This window comes from Psammomys obesus, unplaced genomic scaffold, assembly GCF_907164565.1.
Source record: "Psammomys obesus unplaced genomic scaffold, mPsaObe1.curated_primary_1811, whole genome shotgun sequence".
Lineage (NCBI taxonomy): Eukaryota > Metazoa > Chordata > Mammalia > Rodentia > Muridae > Psammomys > Psammomys obesus.
The window spans coordinates 9,465,561-9,481,782 of NW_026596079.1; the positions used below are offsets into that span (position 1 = coordinate 9,465,561).

The window sequence follows — 16,222 nt, forward strand, 5'->3', positions numbered from 1 at the left end:
TGACCACTTAGTATGAACGAATCTTCCGGGCAAGTAGCTACAAAGGTCCTAGGTCAAACCAGAGTCCTAAAAGATAGGCAGGATTTTGGAAGTCAAAGAGTTAAGTGCATAGGGGACATGGCACCCCGCTTCAGCAGTATACCAGATGGGAAGGACGTAAGAGGTGGAAGCCTTCCAGGAAATCAACGGTCCATACACACAGCTGAGTGATAGGTTTTCTAGAAGGAATAGAGTATTCTAATGGCACATGTATATGAATATGGAGGACACTTGGTTTGAATGTTAATTTGGGGGTATCTCCCCCATATTAACATTGTAAACTTGATGTCGGGCCCTTTGTGTTCTTGGCCTCAGGACTGCTGCCTAATAGACATGCAGAGAGTGGCTGAGGGTCTGGCTGTTTAGAAACAAAAAAGAACCAAATGAAAACAGAGAGAGAGAAAAAAAAGGGGGGGAGCGGCTATGTCCAAGCTTGGGCATAAGCTGCTGCTTTGGCAAGTGGGAGCACACTCCAGAGATGTTCCTGGGAGAGTGCTGAGCAGGGGAGATCAAGTATCCTGGACACAGTGGATGGAATGTTGTCTCTCCCGAATTCATGATCCACAGGAAACTCAGAATCTCACCTTATTTGAAAATAGGTTTTTGCAAATCCGATTAAATAAGTTTAAGATGATTTCATACTGGATAGGGGTGGGCCCTAAAGTCAAAGACTGGCTTACAACACAAATACATACACACACACACACACACACACACACACACACACACACACACACACATAGTCTTGGGATGTTAGAAGTAATAGCAGAAGTAGCACTAGTCAAGAACTATCAAGGATAGCTATTAGTCTAAGATGCTTGAGGAGGTTTCTGACTCATTCCTCTAAAAGGGTCCTGTTCTGCCTATGCCTTAGATCAAACTCTGAGCTTCCTGAATTGCACTTTTCAGCCATCCATATCAGCACAAATGAGCTCCCTCAGCCAGGAAGGTGCTAAGCATAAGGATGCTTCTAAGCCATGGTCCCTGGGCATTCTAGGGCACGTGGATAGGCTACAGAGGCTGTGAGACCTACCCAGACGCCAGACCCTGCATGAGCCCTCTAAACATTTGGGGGCTGAGGAATCCATGCTGCCTGACACTGAAGTGTTCAGCAGCCCGGGAAACTGTGACCGTCAAGAACATGACATGTAATTTAACCAACACACCCGCTAACCCAGAATCTGAAAGTTAGAGGACAGCTGAGAAGCATGTTGGGGCCATGCCAGGAAGGATTGTGACTACCAGGCTTTGAGAATTTAGATTTCATTTCTCCAGGTAATGGATATCCAATAGGTTTTAAGAGCTTGGGGTTTAGGAGTGACCTGAGAGAAGGTGGGGAAGTGCTTCTGGAAAATGAACCTGGCTATATTTACTTAAGCTCTTGGCTGCAAGTCCCAGAACTGTGACCTGCAGTGGCCTAAGTAAAACATCATTATCAGTTCATGTGATAGCAAATCTGGACATAGGTTTTGGTAGTGTGGCAAGGCCTGGATCTCCTGATGTAGCGTATAAGTGCCACACAATACCTGGCATTGTTCACTTAACAAGCAAAGAGAGTTTTTTAGCTCCAAGATCAGGTGGCACCACTGGTTAGACTGTCTGGTGAGGACAGCTGACAGCAACACTTGGTATTGGAATCCCATGGAGGGGCAAGCATAGGTCTAAGCAGAGCAAGGAGAATGGAGAGGCTCCCATAATCCCTTCAAGCATGCTCCAATGACCTACAGACCTCTCACAAGGCCCCACCTCTTAAAGGTCCACAGCGCTTCTTCCTATTTTCAGACTGTTATCAAAGCTTCACTTAGGATCCTTGGGGGACTAAATGATGACTACCACCCAGACAACAACTGGTCTTCCATCAGGCTTCTTTCATAAGTAGGAGATATCTAACAGAGAAAATGAAATACATTTTTCCTGTCTGGGCCAGGAAGATGTCTCAGCTGGTTAAGGCACTTGCCACCAAGCCTTATGACATGTTTGATCCCAGAGGCTTACATGGTAAAGAGAATCAACTTCTGCAGAGAGAGAGAGAAAGAGAAAGTGAATAAACTGTAATAAATAATAAAATTTTTTTAAAAAAAGAAATCAAGCCCATATATCTCCTTATTCTGGTGTCTCCACCTGGGATAAAAACTCACCTCAGGGCTAATTAGGGCAGTCACAAACCAGAGGGCATGGTTGGGTGATTGCTGGGTCTAGGAATGTGGTTGATCATAAAGGTCTAGCTGGTTCAAAGCCCTTCAGGAGTCTCAGGATTGGAGGGGGTTAACAGGCTATATTCTCTACACTGTGTTGTGCCAAATCTAGAGCCATGGTCAAATCAGTGATGGACACGCGGTGCTTGGCAGCCTATGCAGGTTAGACTGCTCACCCCATTAACCTCTGGATGGGCTTGTCAACTGGATTCCTCTCCTGAATTAACTCAAACATTGAAGAGATCGACAGTGAGAGACTGGGACTAAAATAACTGTCTCTATGGTTACAGTGGTATCAGAGGCTAGGGCAAACACTCACCCAAAGTATTAAGGGGAAAAACAAAAACAAAAACTTCATACACACACACACACACACACACACACAGAGAGAGAGAGAGAGAGAGAGAGAGAGAGAGAGAGAGAGAGAGATACATAACTTTTTAGTATGGTGTGTAACTTTATTTTGAAAACACTCCCCCAAGAGGTAAGGTGGCAGTTCATTAAAGTCATAAGAAATGTACAGGACTTGGGGGGCTCCTCCCTGAGACTATGCATATAGTCTATATGCATAGCAATTGCAGGGGCGAGAGGACTCTTTGCTGCAGTGACTGTCTGCACATTATGCAGGGAACTCCAGTGACGCTACCTTTCTGACACCCAGACTCCTATGAAGTAACCCCATCAAAGTGTTGGTTCACTAAGTTAAACTTGAATGGATCATTTCTTCAGGCTGTCAGTGACCTCTCTATCAGGTATGAATAGGTTTCTGTGCATCTCCCTAGAAAAACTAATTCAACACACATGCACACGCACATACATGTGCACATAGCGAGTAACAAGCAGTCTCTCCTTCAAGCTTCCCATGTTGCATTACTTTGGATATTTCTACATGAACCACTTTTCCTAAGGAGACTTCAGGAAATCTTCATAGCCCCAAGAGCGAAGAAAGCACTACCCAAAACACAGAAGAGCAGGTGCTGGCTTCTTTGCAAGCCTCCAGCAAGCCCCATCACCCTGCTCTTCTCTACACAATTGTCCAGTGGGACTGGAAATCCATTAGTACTTTTCCACTCTGGTGTGCCAACAAAGGGGGAAGGGAAACAAGAAAATCAATTTTCCTCAGCCATCAGTATGATAGCGTTGCTGTGCTCTGAACTCATGAGGAGGTGGCAGTGTGCACTAAATCCATGTCAGGGCTCCCCAGGAGACCCGCTGTGCAGGCTCTCCCAGTAATCACTACTTCCAGTTGTTTCCCAGCAGGGCATGTTGGAAGACATGATCAGGGTGACAAGAAGAAATGCATACATCCTCCCCTGGAATGTACTCTGTTTCCCTTGCTTCCTGGTGTCAAAGGTGCTGCTTGCATGGAATGCCACAACTTAAAAAAACAAAGAGGAAGAAGGAAAGGAGAAGGGAAGGATATGGAGACCTGCCCTGTCACCTAGAAAGAAATGTGTTGTAATAGACAGGGAGTAGGTGGATTAAAAAAGGTCCCACCTGCATTTCCTTACCAGAAGTAGATGCATTTTATATAGGTAAGGTGATGGTGTATGTACATTCGGCAGTCACTTTTGGAGTCATCCAGAGACCCACTAAGAATCAGGGGTGGAAACAGCTGGTGTGGGCTCTCAGCAGCATAGTGTAACACGCTGGATGACTTGGGGCTATTAATTTGCCTAATCTAAACCTCCCTCCACAGAACCCATTAGAATAGCAGCCTTCTTTCTATTCATACAGTATTTTTCCATTTTCCTAAGTGATTCCCTGTGCACTCATGGTTCCTTGTAAAAACACTAAATTAATTCAGCCAAGCATTCCCGTACTACCTTGTGGACCACAGGCAGAGGACTACAGTCGGCAGGAAGTAAGACGCAGTGTTCCTCAGCCACAGTAAGCCTCATCAAATCAAGCAGCACAGGCTTGCAAAACCACAGGGCTCTTTTCTTGGCAGTGAGGCCCAGGTGGGTGACCATTTAAATTGTATTCTACTGAGAGTCACCAGGGTGGTGTGTGTGACTGCTCCAAACCGTGTATCTGGGGAACAGGAATCTAAGTGGCCCACAGTGGATATGGCTGGAAGATGCTGTGCTATGCAGGACAGCAGCTGACAGGATTGGATCTCTGCCCTCCTCTCCCATACACGACAACCAATGCCAGGTGCTGCAGTTTGACCAGCATCTCACAAACAACAGAGCTTACAGAGATACTTCCACGTGAGACAAGGACCTCACCCTGTCTAACAAGGATATCCAAACCAACCTAGGACAGCGGGTAAGAGGACTCAGCACAGGTCACAGAACACCTTGGAGACCCCTCCTCTCGAATTCCTGGAAAGTAGAGACAGCCAGGTGGCAGGTCAGGCCGCGGTGTGGCTTAACTGGAGAAGTCCTTACAACATTACTCCCCAACCCCCAACAAGTGGAATTTGTGGGTCTCTATTTTTTTCCCTTCTTTTTCTGGAAGGTTTTGTTTTTGGGTTTTTTGGTTTTTTTTTTTTTTTTTTTTTTTTGGCTGTCTTCTCCGTCATCCCTTTTCATCTTCTACTTCCCTAGAACTTACACAATGCCTCCACCCTCTCCAGGAAGTCCCAAAGCGCAGTCGAAACCCACTCCTTCCTCCTTCTGCAGCTGGCTTGGGCTGAGCTTTCAGAAGATGCCAAGGGCAGTTTCAGGAGCTCTGCGTGCCTGTATCCAGTGGCTAAGCACAACAACCCTAGCAAACAGACCGTATGACTGGGACCCTTTGCAAGTGAGGACATCAACGTACAAACAAACAGGACATCCCTCCCCCACGCACACACCCCTGAACGAGCCCAAGGTCTCGGTCTCGGAGAAGCGCCACAAATTCGCCCTTGCATCCTCATTCTGATGAGTGAACAGCTAGGCAGCTCTAACCTCCACTGCAAAGGCTTGTCTCCAGAAACAGCCAGAGCTGAAAACGGAAAAACCCCTGCGCGCGCTCTTTCCTCTTAACATTTCACGGAAAAGTTGCAGAAGAGACAGTCCCAACTGAGAGGATACGCACTGACTAACCAGATCTTAGAAATGCTTTTCGACCGACTTATTTAGGACCTACAACCCACACACGGTAAATTCGAGCCTCACTTCCTACTAAAACAGGGAGGGACAGAAAAACCGCAAGCCTACCCTAAAACAAACCCCCCAGACCCAAGCTTCCTAGAGGACCGTTCTATCTAACTCTGGTTCCCACTACCAGCCTTAGGCCAGCTCCGAACCACGCCGCTGCTTGTCCATCCGCAAAGGAAAAACCCTCGGCCAGCAGGCGCGAAGGGCGGGGATGTGGATGTTCACGGTGACCTGCTCTGCGGCTCCGAGTCCCGGCTGAGCGGACAGGGGCTCCAGTCTCCGCGATCCCTAACCCCGCCGTGCCCCTCCCCCAGCCTCCCTAAATCCCACCTCAAGTCCCACGCCCTTAGAGGAAGCGCTCGCTCTGCCAGATAGCCCGCAGGGGGATCGCCTCCTCTCTCCACCGCGCATCCGACTGGGGCTCTTCTGGGCACTGCTAGCCACGTCCTCTCCGAACACGCCCAACGCCTAGTCCCCGGGGTTGACCCCACGGGCTCTGGGCCTCTCGGGAGTTCTTCCCTAGCCTCGCCAAGCTGTTCCCGCAGATCCCTCTCTCGGGGCGGCGATCTCGTCCCCGCGCCGCCTCCTCCGGCGTCTCTCGGGCCGGGCCGGCCTCCACCCGGCGGTCCACGTGGCTCGGCAGAGCTATATTGGGTTCGCAGGAAGCCCCGAGCGAGGGGAAAGCCGAGCTGAGGCCGGCGGGAGGGGCGGAGGGGCGCCCGGGCGCCGAGGGGCGGGCGCTGGGCGGAGGAAGGGGAGGGCCGAGCGCTGAGGAGGCGGCCGCCGGGCTGGGCGCGCCGGAGTCGCGGCTGGGTCCCGGCCGGCGGGCGCAGGCGGCCCCTCCCCGGACGCCCCGCCCCCCGCTCCCGTTACACCCGGGGGAAGGTGTTCCCGAGGCCGCTCCCGTCCTCACCCCGCCTCCCGCTCCTCCGGCGCTAGCCTCCGCCGGCGGAGCCCACTATGCCAAGACACTTTCGACACTTTGCAAAGACAAAGAGCCCTAGACCGGAGGGAGCAGAGAGGAGGAGGCAGAAGAGGAGGTAGAGGAGGACCGGGAGGTGTGAGCTGCCTGGGGTAAGTATCCCGGACACATCTCCTTAGATAACCCCGCTGAACCTCTTCGGTGCCCCAAGCTGGGCAACTCCGGCGTGTCTCCGGGGTTGCTGAGTGCGCACCCATCTGGTCTCTGTCCGGGTGCCCCGGGGACGGCGCCCCTTCTCGAGTTGGGGCTCAGCAATTTCGCATGTGTTCTCTGAGTGAAGAGGCGGTCGTCCCGACTCGGGAACAGAAAGGGTGAGGAAGGGACTGGGAAGGTGTGACAGTAGACGCGGGACCTTAGACCTTAGGCGCCAAGAAGGAGCCGCAAGGAGAGAGACCCCTGTCTCCGCCGCGGCCACCGGGATAGTCTCGGGGAGGGGGTCGGGGAGGAGACGGGCTCTGGGGCTCCGGGCTCTTGGGCGCTTGCTGGAGGCGCCTCCAGGAGCTCAGCGGGGAGCCTACGGTGACCGCGGCAGCGCTTCCCGAGCGGCCGCGGTGACATTGCACCCAGCACCGCAGTGGATCCCCGCCCGGGCCGCGGGTAGGAGACTCCATCAGGCGCCGATTAGCCCGGTTCTCTAGAGAAGCCGAGGTCTCCTCGGGCTGGGACACTGTACGGACTCTTGGAGGCCTTCGGTGATTTAGACCAGAGGTGGTGGGACAATATCCGGATGGAGTCCCCCAATCCGCTGTGAGCAGGCTTAGACCGGGAAGGAGGCTGTGGGTCCCCGGGACACCTCTAATCCCGCGCCGCTCCGGATCTCGGGGAGAAGTTGGAGCTTAGGGCAGGACAACGGGATGAGGTGTGTTGGAAACTGGGTAGATTAGGGTAGACAAAGCGAGCCACGGCCGGCGGTGGCAACTCCAAACTTTGAGTCTGCCCCAACCCTGGTAAGCGCGGCAGCTGCCAAGAGATAATGTGACAAAAGTTAGCAACTTGTCTGTGTCTCTGTAGGGTGACCTGCGCAGGGCACGGCCCGCCCCTTTCATAAGTGCACGAGGGTGGGAAACGGTGAAGTGGCTAAGTCAACTTGGTTGGAGCACTGTTTGCTCGGAACCGGACCCTTGCGCAAGCAACTTTTCAGCCCGGGTTGTTTTTCAACGCTTGAGTGTTTGAGCGTGACCTTGCGGGAGGCAGCTAAGCCGAACTCCAGTTGGGGACTGAGTCGGCCGGTACCCGCTTCGTGGTACAGGTAAGACCTTGGGCGCTCCGCCTTGCCTCCCGGCGGAGTCTCGAGAAGGGTGCCCAGATCGCCCCCCCGCCCGCCGCTGTAAGCTGGCTTTTCTCCAGCCTCTTGCACAAGGGTCCCAGCCGGCTCCTACCGCCACGCAGGAATTAGTGGCGCTCGGCGAGAGGACACGTGCGCGCCGAGAAGCGCGCGAGTGGGTGGGGGCTGGGATGGCCGCGGCATCTCGGAAGCTGAGCGAGTCCCCAGGAGACACGAGTGACCCCGAGATCAGGAACCAGCTCGGCCAGCCGCCACCTTCGCCAGGCTTTCACCGTGTTTACCGATAACCCTGTCCTCTCCAGCTTACCACTGTCGCGGGTCCCCACGCCTGCACGCACTTGTGAGATGGAGCACCCACTCTCCCCTGCGGCAGGAGCGCTCCTCAGCAGAAAAACTGCTGGGAGCAGGGGACGGTCTCTGTCGGTGCTTCTAGCACATAGTAGGTGCTCACTGAAATATATAGTATGCTCACTGAAAGGTCTCGAGGATAGAAGGCCTTGGCTGGGTCGGGACTCCTCTCGTCTCATTTTTTACCATCATTACTACAGAATTTAAATTCACCCAGTGGTTTCCAGGAGAGCGCTGAGCACCTATCCTCCCTAAACCAATGTGCGCCATTCTGAAACGTGCGGGCGGTGTCCCCAGGTTTTCTTTTTCAGATGATGGCCCAGAGCGCCCCCAGGTTTGAAAAAGAGGGATGCACTGCCCCCTGCCGGCTGCGTTGGAAACAAGGGTTAGGCTAAGCTGTGCGGAAAAAGCGACGAAAGCCTCTGGGCTGGGCCCCTACGCCTCCTTGCACTTCCCCTTCCTGCCCCAAACACAAAGCCTAGTCATTTTCTGAACTTTCGCGATTGGCTGAAAAAAAACAACTGAAATTCGCCGTTCTGTGCCTCCTGCCTGTGCCTAAAATTGGATGTAGGGTGGAGACTTTTGTTTTGAGCATGTGACAGCCTCTGAGAGCCACAGTTTCCATATCTGTCAAGTGGAGCCGTTACGATGGGCTCCAAAATGACTCCTGAAGAATAGATATTATATTTAACTGTGTGTAGACGTATACTCTGAAAGCCTGCTCACGTGGACAGGAGCTAAATAAAGGAATGAAAGAATGAACTTCTTCTCTGTCCTTTCTGACATTTCCTCTTCCTGCCTTTTTTGTTGAGGTCATTCATACTGGCCAGCAGGGCCAGGGCTTAGCAGGGTCTTCCCCACACTGGTTTTGCTTTAGATGGCAATACCGGACCAGATCTGGGGCTAAAAAACAGGAAGTGTTGCTGGAAGTGACCACAGAGGTTTCTTTAAGGGTGTGAATCCCATTCTTCTGGGTTCTGCAGTGTGGAGCAGAAGCTGACTCTTTCTGAGCTATTTGTAGGTGAACTCAGTGGGTACAGCCCACCACCACTCCCACACCCCTCCTGAGGTTGGGACCTCTGAACATTGGAGCCTTGATAACCCACTCCCCCCCCCCCCCCTTTTCCCCCCCCCCCCCCCCCCCCCCCCTGCTTGGGGAAGTAGTCCATGGATGGACCTGACAGAAAAGAATGTCTTGGGATCCTGGATCCTGAGTATGACTTTGTGACAAGTGAATCTGCCTCTGTCCTCCTACCAAGCAGCCTGTCTTGTCAGGACTTTCCCCTGGAAACAAGTGTCAGGCAGACCTCCCCAGGAAGGAGCCTCCGGATGTGTGCCTTTGATACCCATCCCCCCTCAGTTGACCTAGCTGGAATTGCTGACTCAGGAGCTCATGTTTGGACAGAGCTTTACTTTGTGGAAGCTGAACCTTAACTTTTATCCCAAGCCCATCCCATTCCCCGAAGAGCAAACAAAAAAGAAAAAAAGGAAAGTCCATCAGTCAGCTTGTCCTCATACAATGGTCTCTTATCCACAGATATTTCTCAAGATCCCAGTAGATATCCAAGACCTTGTCGAATATGAAGTGCCGTGACAAAGTTCAAATTTTAAATCAAGCACAGCAAAAGGCTAACAATACGTAGCAACAAAACGGAACAGTTATAACAATATCCAGCAGTAAAAATTGCTTTGAACATACCAGTTTAAAACTTCTAGGATTTTCTATGTAATATTTTTTGGACTTCAGCAGATGGCAAGTTACTGGAAAGAGGGAAGTGAAACTACTGGCAAGGGGGACTTCTAGGGTATGTCCCTTATGGCTGCTTTGTGCATGGAGAGCTGGCCTGGTTAGCAAGAATTCTAAAATCAGACTCTCAGACCCTTTTGATTAGTTGCAGGACCCACATGGAAGCCTGAGAACCCAAGAGCTTCTCTGTTCTAATTTGGTGAGAAGAACCCAGACATGACCCCTGTGAGAGCTTGCAAGGTTCAATTGCTCTGCAACGTGGCAACCAAGATATTCTGCAGACAATCACCTGGCCTGCAGCAAAGCCTATTCATGAGGACAATCCCCAACTTCCTTTACATTTGCTTAGATTCTTCCTCAGAACTAGTCTGCTTGGGGAGACTGTAGCGTGTTACCCCAATTCACAAGATCCTCCCCTCTTGCTGACAGGGTGGCTTCCTGTGTTTCTGAGCCCTCCTTCACTTGGTCGAGTATTTACCAGCAGTTCTCAATGTTCGGTTTAAGAGATGAGGTCTGACTGCTGACAGCATATTTATAGTGACGTCTGAGGGACAACCATGTGCAGATTGAAAGAGACCAGGGTGACCTCCTTGTCCACACGCTGAAAGTGACCATAGACATTATTCTGTTCAACTTCTCAGCTTTAATGCAAAACTTTGAGCCCCAGGGGAACTGCGCCAAGAGTGATATCTTAACCCTTTGTGCACCCTCATCTCTAAGGCCACTCATATCCATTCACTCACGTCTTGTTGTTCTTATTGGAGACCCAACATCACCCGTCACTGGAAAATCTAGAGTTCACTGCTTCTCTGGTTGCATTGGTGGCAAGAGTTAGATTACTTTGATTCCATATGATCCAATGTTTATGGAGGCTTTGTTTTGCTCCCGATACTTCATAGGGTACAGGAGATACAAGAGTAGAAAAACACATGGTCCTTGAACTCTTGCTGTCCTACAGGTCTTGGTATTCTGGGGGAGATGCATGGGATGATAAAGAGCCATGCCATGTATGGTACTTACCATAACCAAAGCCACTTGTGCTGAAAGGACCACCAGATGGTGAACCTCCCCTTCCTTGAGGGGTCCACAGAAGGAATGGGGGGGTACCAAGCCTCTGGAATGTAGACTTTTCGCTGTCTGTCTGCAGTAGAACAGATTGTTTTCCTGACTGATGTCATGCAGATATCAGAAGTGTCATTCGTATGCCATGTGTATGCAAGCCTGAGATGACAGTCTGCCTTCAGCTTCTGCGCAAAGAGGTGAGGCAGCTGGAGGTGGTAGGAACTAGATGCTTCGGCCTCAGATTTCTTCACTGAGCCCTTCTCTGGGCTGTGCACGCTGAAGTGATCAGAGCCTGCAGGGCCCTCACTGCAAGCTTCTGAGAGTATGACTGTATGCCTCAGCACGATTGTGTGTGAAGCTGAGGGGCTGCCTCGGATTTGCTTTGAAGATACAGCTTAATGCTTTATTTTGAGTACTTGACTTACACACACCTCCCATTTAAATGTGAACAGCAGATTTGGGGGGGGGGTGGCATTAAGGACACAGCAGGCAGCAGTGGGGAAAAGGTTCTGGCTTTCAGGAAGGCATGGCCAGAGCCTGCCTGTGTGCATGGTTCAGGCCTTGCACCTCTGTGCTATGTGTTGGTAGGGTACCTGGGCCTCTCTGCTGGGATGTGGGGATGTGGAGAAGATGAGAATGTGAGTTCACTCCTGGAAGCTCCAGAGTCTCCAGGTTCCAGTTGAATTGAATCTATTTATGAGAGAAAGTGATTGTGTCTGGCGCGAGTCTGTTCTAAATGGTGGAATGAAGTATACGGAAGTTCTGGAAAGCTCTGGAAAGCTCATAGGAAAACTCTGTAAATAAACAGATGATTTGGAGGTAAAACAGCCGAAAGCTTCCCATGCTGCCCTGGGGAAGCCTGCATTTTTCATTCCTTTGACTTGTGTGAAACCTTTAAAAAACCCTTCTTCTCTTTGGAAGAATAAGAGTGCAAAATTACCAAGTGATCAGAACGGGGGCTGACAAGTGGCCACCAAACACTGTTGCCAGGAACAGTCGCGTGGTACAAGAACACTGTAACCTGGCTCGGAGGAGAAGGATAGCTTAAATGAAGTTTAAGGTGCCACTATGATCCCAGTGGGGAATATGATGGTTAGTTTTAAATGTCAACACCACAACTTAGAATTAAAGGGGAAGAGATCCTCAGTTGAGGGACTTCCTAGAACAAGTTGGCCTGTGGCCATTTGTTTGGAGGATTGACTGTCATTTTTTGTTCATTGATATAAGAAGACCCAAACCATGGTGGGTGGAATCATTCCCTAGGCAGAGGGTCCTGAGCTATGTGGGACTAGAGAAAACTGGATAGAAATGAGTTAGCAAGCAGCATCTGTGCATCTTGTTATCCCTGCTTAAGTTCCTGCCTGGATCTTGCCTCAGTGGTGGTCTGTAACCTGGAACTGTGGATGAAAACAAAAACAAAAAACAACAACAACAAAAATAACCCTTTCCTCCTCTGTGTTACTTTTGGTCAGGGTACCTTCTCATAGCAACAGGAATGAAACTAGAACAGGAAGACTCCATTGTCAGGATGTTTCCTAGGTCAGGGGACCAACCTGTGAAGGGAAAACTCATGCCTGGGACTTAGAACTCCTGAGTCTTGGGTTTGTCCTGGACCATGTGCTCCTGTCTAGGGACCTTCAGTTCTTACCTTTTCCTCTTTGACACTCCATGTCTTAAGTAGGAGGCAGCAAGGTAAAAAGGCTCACCCTGTCTCTCTCTCCTGGGAGGAGCCTAGGAGACAGATTTATGTAAGCATGTCTTATTCTCCCTGAGAAGGATTTCAGTAGCATCTACTTTTTTACTAAGTGTTTGGTGTTGTGCCCCAAAGTGTTTTAAACATCTTGACATTTTAGGTTCGGATAGGAAATTCAAGTGGAGAGTTGAATAATGGATTTTTTTTCCCCAGAGATTGAGGTGGCACTTGTGGAAATAAGCAAGAAATGATTCAGTACCTTCCCTACCTCTCAAAAGGAGGCACAGGAAGGGACTGGTATCCAAGATAGCATGGTAGGGCAGAGGTCCTGGGGAAAGACCACGGGAACGAGGAGAAGAAGAACCAACTCAAGAATGTGCCCTAATCCAACTGCTATGCACAGCCTCAAGCTTCTGGAAATACAGCCACCCAGCAGCCAGGGATGCAGCAGGGTGTAGGACAGGGAAGCAGGAGGGATGCTTTACTGTAGCCTCCTGAGGAGGGAATTGGGAGGAGTCAAGTGTAGAGGGCATGCTGGGTAAACTGGGGAGGTCCAACCCCCTCTTGATATCTCATCTCATTCTGCCACAGCCTAAGACATCAATATGTCAGTCCAAAGATTCCCCTACCATTAGTGAGAAGCCAGACCTTGGGGGCCACAGAGTTCTTACAAATCCTGGTTTAACCGATTAGATCAGCCTCCAAGTATGTCAAAGATAAGACAGCAGTACAAAGGTCTTTTATTAGTTTTCTGTTGTTATAGCAAAATGTCTGAGGCTGGGAAATTGTAGAGAAAAGAGGTTTATTTAGTTTGTAGTGTTGGGAGTTGAGAATTCAAGCAACATGGCATAGGCTCCAGTGAGGTCTCCTGGCTCAGGTTCTAATGGATGGCATGAAATGTGGTGCACACTAGGGAGAGATCCCTGGTGACTCAGAGGTCAAGAAGCAGGACAGGGTGGGGTTGGGCTAGTCTGGGGTCCTCCCCACTAGCCCTCACCCCTTAAAGGTCCCACCTTCCCTAAACATTGTTTACTGGGGACCAAGCTTCCAACACGTGAATCCTTAGAGAACCTCCTGAAACAACATCCAAACCCTGCAGGTCCTCAGCTTGTCTCCACTCACATCTCAATAAGAAGTGTTGAGGTTTGCCTGGGTTTCAGAGCACCTCAAGTACATACTGACCTGCTCCCTGCTTCAGTTTTCTCTTTTATCACACAGATATACTTTGTACAGTTGATGTGAAAACAAACTTATTTATTAATCATTTCATTGTAAATCTTGGGTAATAAGAATTTCCCAGAAAATGCAAGGGGTTTCGTGTGTGTGTGTGTGTGTGTGTGTGTGTGTGTGTGTGTGTTCCATGCATCTGAATGGATATAGGCCCATGTGAACACATGCAGTGATATTTTTATGCAGTGATACATAAAAAAGTGAGAGCAGGACATGGGTCTTTCCCATTATCATTCTCTACCTTATTGCCTTGAGACTGGGTCCCTCATTGAGCCAGAAGGTAACTGCTTTGTCAAGGCTCTCTGGCCAGCACACTCTTGGGGCCCATCTATCTCTGACACCCCCATCCTCCAATGCTAAGGTTACAGGCATCTGCAGCTGTGCTTGGCTTTTTGTGTGGGTACTGGGGATTCAAACTCAGGTCCTGCTCTCTGTGCAGCAGGTGCTTTGTCCACTGAGCCCTCCCCTTAGTTCCCTCAGTGCTGGCTTTTCATTCTTGAGAAGGTTAATTTCTGGGCAGGTTGGTGTGGGGACAGGCTGTGCCTTACCATGACATTTTAAAAGGCAGTTCAAAGATCACACAATAGGACTGGAATAGTTGTATAATAAAAGCTTGGCGAAGTGGCTCACGCCTTTGATCGTAGCATTCAGAGAGGCAGAGGCAGAGATAGGTAGGTTGCTGTGAGTTCAAGGCCAGCCTGGTCTACAAAGTTAGTTTCAGAACAGCCAAGGTGACACAGAAACCCTGTCTCAAAAAAAAAAAAAAAAAAGGGGGGGGGGGGGGGGGTCTTTCGATTAGTCTGGGGTTATTTAAAACTTCTCTTTCTGATTCTGTCTGTGTTTCATTTTGTTTTTTTTTTTTCTTTTTCTCCTCTAAAATACGGAAGTTATTCAGCCCTGAAAGTATGAAAGGCTTATGAAAATTTGTTTGTTATGTTTAATTATGTATATGTACGTGAGTATGTGTGTGGGTATGTGCACATGAGTACAGGTGCCCACAGAGGCCAGAGACCTCAGATCCCCCTGAGGCTAGAACTACAGGCAGCTGTGGGCCTGCCGATGTGGGTGCTGGGAATTAACTCAGTTCCTCTGAGCCATTTTTCCTATCAATAACTTGAAAGTTTTAAAGAGAATATAAAATAAGGGTTAACGAATCAAAATCAGTTTGAGCTGATGGCACATGCCTTTAACCTCAGTAGATGGGAGGCAGAGTCAGGTAGAGCTCTGAGTTTAAGGCCAGCCAGGGCTAGATAGTAAGACACTTTCTCAAAAATAAATAAATAAATAAATAAATAAATAAATAAATAAATAAATAAATAAATAAATAAATAGATGAATAAATGAATAAATGATCAGAACAATTGAATACAACATTAGTTCCAAGTGAGTTGGTGGAATTAAAAAGTGACTTTAGGAAGGGACCAATAGCATATACAGTAAAAATGCTTTCTCCGAATTTCATTAGACACAGTTTTTAAAAAAAACTAACCAAATAGATTGTATTGTGATAGATTTGGCTTCATTAAAATGAAACAACAAAAATCCATTTGAATGTACAAGAAACTAATGGAGATAAGTAGCTAACTCCATGCATATTTACTTAGTAGAGAGCTCTTGAGAAAATCCATCATCTATCAAAAAAAAAAAAAAAAAAAAAAAAAAACAAAAAACAACCAAAGCAAACCCATGACTTTTCTGAGAAGTTGGAATGACTCCAAAATATTGTTTCATGTTCAACAGGCCCAGAACAACCCCACATGAAAGACCGAAATTCATCTAATTGGCCATTTACTTTTTCAGAAATAAAAGGCTCAGTGGGAAGAAAATAAAAACACAACTTTCTTTATATCCTCAGAAGGCTAGATGGGAGCTTCAGATAACTCTCCTGATTTCATTGGTCATATAACGAAGGACTCCTCCCTCTCCCCTGTTTTGGTGAACAGTGGCTATTTCAGGGCTTGGAAGGGTCTGAGAGCTAAAACTTCTTGAGATCAGCCAGCTGTATCTGTGACTGAGTCACCTTCTGAGTGTCACTCTAGATGAAGAATCTTCCTGCTTTGCAGATAAACATGCTGATGCAAAGACTGTGAGATGTCAGCATGTAAAGGCACTTTTGTGAAGGTCAGGGAACAGCTTTTGGGTTTCTGTTCTCTCCCTTCATTGGGAGGATTTCAGGGATCCCAGATCAGGCAGCCAGACTTGGTGGCAAGCACCTTTATCTTCTGAGGCATCTTGCTTGTCTTAGGTCTGCATCTGTTTCTTCAAAGTAGGGAGACAAGGTGTCTGGACTCACACCTGACCACAGAGAGCCATGATCATCATTCAGTTCTGCCTAGCCTGCAAGCAGGCTCCCTGGTAGGAGAATCTGACCCCTCTGAAATTGTACCCTCATTCCCACAGCAGCCTGGGTGGTCTCCGTACTTTTCATTGTAACCCTGTTTCCCTGATAGAGAAACTTGGAGGCTGAGTATCATCGAGATCAAGCCACGGATATCAATAAGTCCTACAAGCGGCAGAGTTGGAATTTACTGGCACTTTCAGAGCCCAAGGCCCTG

The 16,222-nt window shown here is 49.1% G+C and overlaps 1 protein-coding gene across 2 annotated transcripts in view; it reads left to right on the forward strand.

Moving 5' to 3' along the window:
- The first annotated feature begins 6,188 nt into the window (after positions 1-6,188).
- St3gal1 (ST3 beta-galactoside alpha-2,3-sialyltransferase 1) overlaps positions 6,189-16,222 on the forward strand; it is a 69,501-nt gene continuing 59,467 nt past the window's right edge. Inside the window, exons 1-2 of one of the 2 annotated variants that reach the window (XM_055626519.1) lie at positions 6,189-6,394; positions 7,314-7,551. The gene's annotated coding sequence lies outside the window, so the exon portion shown is untranslated. The remainder of the gene's footprint in view (positions 6,395-7,313; positions 7,552-16,222) is intronic. The other variant, XM_055626517.1, reaches the window with a different exon arrangement.